Source organism: Herpailurus yagouaroundi, unplaced genomic scaffold (genome assembly GCF_014898765.1).
Source record: "Herpailurus yagouaroundi ecotype Mexico unplaced genomic scaffold, PumYag 188, whole genome shotgun sequence".
In the NCBI taxonomy this organism is placed as follows: Eukaryota; Metazoa; Chordata; class Mammalia; order Carnivora; family Felidae; genus Herpailurus; species Herpailurus yagouaroundi.
In genome coordinates this window covers 37,906,205-37,911,389 of record NW_024412419.1, presented here as the reverse complement: position 1 = coordinate 37,911,389, position 5,185 = coordinate 37,906,205, and positions in this window count along the sequence as shown.

Genomic DNA, 5,185 nt, shown 5'->3' with positions numbered 1-5,185 from the left:
CGGCCGGTGTGTCCCGCACGCGCGCCCGGCCGCGAGCCCACCCCGGGCGGAGCCCCCGCCCTGGCCGCCCCCTTGCCCCGCTGGGGAGACTGAGGCGCGCGTCGGCGGCCGCTGGCGGCAGCGTGGCGATCCCCATCCAGCTCTGCTCCACTTCGCAGCCCGCTCACGGACACCTTCGTCCACCGCCTTCAGAGAACAGGACGGGCTGGGCCGGGAGGTGGGCTTCATAAACTAAGTTCTCCCTCTGAGTAGACGGGTGTCCTTCTAAATCGTGCTAGTGGGGAACAAGAACACACATGCACGGTGACCGAGAATCTAAAGTCCGCCTGATAGTCCGCCCCACCCCAAACCGAAGGAGAAACTGCTTAAAACGGAGGCCAGGTTATCAGAACATTGGATGCTTTGCTGAGGTCCGTGGGAAATCCCCCCGGGAAGGGCAGGCATTCGTGGTCTCAAGTCCCCTGCATCCAGGGGCTGTGGGGGGAACCAGATGGCCCCAGCCCCAGGCTCCTGGAAAACATTATTTAAGTTCTTACTGGAAGAATGTTTTCAGAAGGCAACACTGCAGATGTCGTGGTGCACACCAAGTCCGGCCAAGCCTCAGATCCATTTTTCCTTTCCGCATTTCACTTAGCAGAACCCACTCACAGCCCGAAGAGTGGAGCTAAGAAGACTGCAGTGGGAGCAAGAGCTGTGTTCCATCGGAAGGCACAAAGGAAAGTTGGAGCCCCCTGGAAAGCGAGGGCAAGGTGTGGGCTGGCCACCTGAGCATTCCTTATCCGGGAAATCCTACTGGGCTTCCCCCTCTACCTTCCTGCTGCAGGAAGTAGAGCAGGGCCCCTGTGATCTTATTTTGCATTCCTGCTTAAATCTTGGAGAGCAGTGCAATACATCGCTTCTCCTGCCCAGGTAGAGGGACCAGGCAGCAGCAGTCCAATCCCAGGAAGCCTGTGGAAATGGTGGTTTTCTGCCCCAATCCCTCATGTGTTTGTTTGCTGTTGATGTCAAAAGATGCCAAAGCCTGTGTGTTCCCCGGGCCCCCTTTCACTTACCCCTCCCTCCCCACTAATGAAACATTTGGTTCTGGTCGCTGTGGCCACGTTTAATATGTGTTTGATCCCACCTCATGTTTATATGGTGACCTCCCCTGGCAGGCCGGGACTTGTCGGCCCTCTTCTGGCTGTGCAGTGGGAACCAGACGTTCACAGAGGTAAGCGGGCATTCTTTTTTCTTCTCTTGCCCTCTCTGTGGCTTCATAAAGCTGAATCTGGGCATGGTTGAGTGACTCACCCAAGGTATGCAATCTCCAGACTCAGGCCGCTCCCAGAGCTGTGCTGTTTCCAGCACAGACTGCCTTCTTCCACCTTTTCACTTAAATACAAGAGCATAGGGTTTCAGGAATTTTAGTTGTGGTAACAGAATTTTGTTTTGTTTTGTTTTTCCTTTTTTCTTTTTTTAAACTTTCAAGCATTTATAAGTTTTAACAGGGATATTTTCCCCCTATCTATTGATTTCTGTTTGTCGCCCTTGTCCTATGGCCACTTTTCATTTAGTGCTCTGGTGTCTGGTGTGAATTCACTTTTTAAGGTCCCACTGCGCTAGCAGTACTGCTCCTTCTCTCTCTGTCCCCAACTGCCCTTGACCTGCAGTGATCAAGGCAGACCCAAACTGTCAGGGCTGTCTGAAAGCAGACCATGAAAATAAGCCACGCATCCTATATTCGGGGCTACAAAAACCAACCCTTGGCTTGAACAAGATGAGTCTATCCTCTTTTTACCTCTTGTCTTTCCTCTATATTTAGTTTTCAAGAGAATATTCCAGAATGTCAGGGATGGGGCGGGGGGGGGGGGCTAAAAAAAAAAAAAAAAAAATTTTTAAAGTTTTTTTTTTTTTTAAGTTTATTTAAAAAAAATTTTTTTTAACGTTTTTATTTATTTTTGAGACAGAGAGAGACAGAGCATGAACGGGGGAGGGGCAGAGAGAGAGGGAGACACAGAATCGGAAGCAGGCTCCAGGCTCTGAGCCATCAGCCCAGAGCCCGGCGCGGGGCTCGAACTCACGGACCGTGAGATCGTGACCTGAGCCGAAGGCGGACGCTTAACCGACTGAGCCACCCAGGCGCCCCTTAAGTTTATTTTTTGAGAGAGAGAGCATGAGCAGGGGAGGGACAGAGAGGGGGACAGAGGATCCGAAGCAAGCTCCATGCTGACAGCAGCAAGCCCAACGCAAGGCTCAAACTCACGAAGCACGAAATCATGACCTGAGCTGAAGTCGGATGCTTGACTGACTGAGCCACCCAGGCGCCCCAATATTTGTAAAGTTTTTTGACAGAATCGATTGCCATCTCCTGGGATCAGTGCTTTTGCTGAAACACTTGTGTTCCCTGCGTGGGAATGCAAAACAAGAGAGGAAAATTTGCTATAGAGGTCTGTTTGACACCCAGTCAGAAGCAGCAGCTCGTCCGAAACAGCCATTCCAAAGCTGTCCTGTAGGGTTCTCTGGGTCCCCATGGAGTGGTGCCCCACGCCATGTTGCATACCCTGTGGGGTTTCATGTGCTTATTCTGCCTGTTGGCTTGCTCGGTGCTGCTTCTTTCCCTTTCCCACCTTCACCCCACATCTGTGATTCTAAATGTCATCAGCCCCCACTAAATACCTACGAAGGGTCTTAGGAACAAAACCCAGCCTGTTAGCCTGACCCAGGACAACAGGGGAGGAACAGGGGTGGGGGGGTGATCTAGAAGGAACACAGTGATGGTCAAATTCACTCTACACAGATTCTTACCTGAGTGCCAACTCAGGGCACAGCCCTGTGTGAGGCACTACATCACACTTTCACACTACATCGAAGATGTGAACCAAGAGTTTGTTCTTTGAAATGATAATACAGAAAGGGGTTACAAACAAAAAATACATGGATACTGTCTTTTGTAGTTACCTACACACTTACCTTTACTGGTAATATTTATTGCTTCACCTGGATTCAAGTTACTGTTTAGTATTATTTCATTTCACCCTGAAGGACTCCCGTTAGTATTTCTTGTAGGGTGATATTGCTAGCAAATAATTCTGGTTTTGTTTATCTGGGAGTGTCTTTCTTTTTCCTTTGTTTTTGATGGATAGTTTGCCTGGATACTGAATTCTTGGTTGACAGGTTTTTTGTTTGTTTTTTTTTTTTTTCCTCTCAGTCTTTTGGGTATCATCCCATTGCCTTCTAGCCCCCATGTTTTCTGATGAAAAATCAGTTTTTAATCTTACTGAGTATCCCTTGTATGTGATGAGTCACTTCTCCTTTGTTGCTTTCAAAATTCCTTGTCTTTTGACAGTTTGATTATGATGTATTTCAGTGTGGATCTCTGAGTTCATACCACTTGGAGTTTGTTGATCGTTCTGATTGTGTAGATTAATGCTTTTCATCAAATTTGGGAGTTTTCAGCTGTCATTTCTTCAAATATTCCTTCTGCCTCTTTCCTACTTTCCTCTCTTTCAGATTTTCCCACTATGCATATATTGATATGTTTGATCCATGGATCTCTGAAGCTCTGTTCATTTCTCTTTTTTTCTGTTTACTTTTTATTCCCCAGACTGAATAATCTCAATCGACCTATATTCAATTTCACTGATTCTTTATTCTGTCTGCTTAAAACTGCTATTGACCCTCTCTAATAAATTTTTCATGTCAGTTATTGTACTTTTTAAAAAATTTTTGTTTAAAGTTTTTATTTGTTTTTGAGAGAGAGAGAGAGTGCAAGCGAGGGAGGGACAAAGAGAGGGAGACACAGAATCCGAAGCAGGCTCCAGGCTCTGAGCTGTCAACACAGAGCAACGTGGGGCTCGAACTCACAGACTGTGAGATGGTGACCTGAGCAGTAGTCGGCACTTAACCGACTGAGCCACCCAGGTGCCCCTGTATTTTTCAACAGAAAAGTATTTCTATTTATACTCTATTTGGCTCATTTTTTATAATTGCCATCTCTTTACTGATATTCTCTATTTGGTGAGATATTGTTCTCATACTTTATTTAGTTCTTTTGAATGGTTTCCTTTAGGTCACTGAACATATGTAAAATAGCTGATTTAAAGTTCTTGTCTACCAAGTACAACATCTGGCCTTTCTCAAGAATATTTTATTTTTATTTATTTATTTTTAACTTTTTAAATGTTTATTTATTTTTGAGAGAGACAGAGACAGAGAGAGACAGAACACGAGCAGGGGAGGGGCAGAGAGAGAGGGAGACGCAGGATCTGAAGCAGGCTCCAGGCTCTGAGCTGTCAGCACAGAGCCTGACATGGGGCTTGAACCCACAAACTGTGAGATCATGACCTGAGCCAAGGTAGGACACTTAACTGACTGAGCCACCCAGGTGCCCCTCAAGAACATTATATATTGATTGCTTTTTTCCCCTTATTTCTTTGTGTCTTTTTTTTTTTTTTTTTTTTTGTGAAAGCTGGACATTTTAAGTAGTGGGATAACTCTGGAAATCATATTTTATCCTCTCCCCAGGATTGGTTGTTGCTGCTTGTTTTAATGTTTGTTTGTTTAGTGACTTCTCTAAACTAATTCTGTAACATTTGTAGTTTTTGTAATACAGGGCCACTAAAATCTCTGTCATCTGGCAGTCAGCTAATTATTAGACATAATTTTTTTTAAATTCTTGGAGCCAGGAAATCTCCCAGTCTTTGTCAAGGTGCTTGTGTGTATGGTAAGATACATCTTCAATGCTCATCCAGCCAATTTACCACTCTGCCTTAGCCTTCGCTTCCTGCTTGCAGTCTTTGCTGAGCAGAGCCCTACATATGCACATGGCCTTGAGGATTGGAAATACAGAAATGCATTGGAGCTTTTCCCTTTGGTTTTTACTTTTGACGTTTTCAGTTAGTCTGTTTTTGCTTCATTGTTATTTACTGCCTCAGGCAGCTACATTAAAACACTTGACTGCAAATGCTTTTTAACAAACATTCCCAAGGAAGAGGCTTTTAACACTGGGCAAACTCTGGCCCAGGTCAGATAAAGGAAAGCCTTCTAGCCATGAATTCCAAGGAACCACTAGACCAATCAAAGAATAATATTCTTTGAAAATGAGATTTTGAAAGGTCTCCAGCTCCATTCTGTTCCCTACAGTACTAGGAATGTGGGCCCTGAATTTTGAAGGCAACTGCTGAGCTGGGGAACAGAGTAGAAGAGT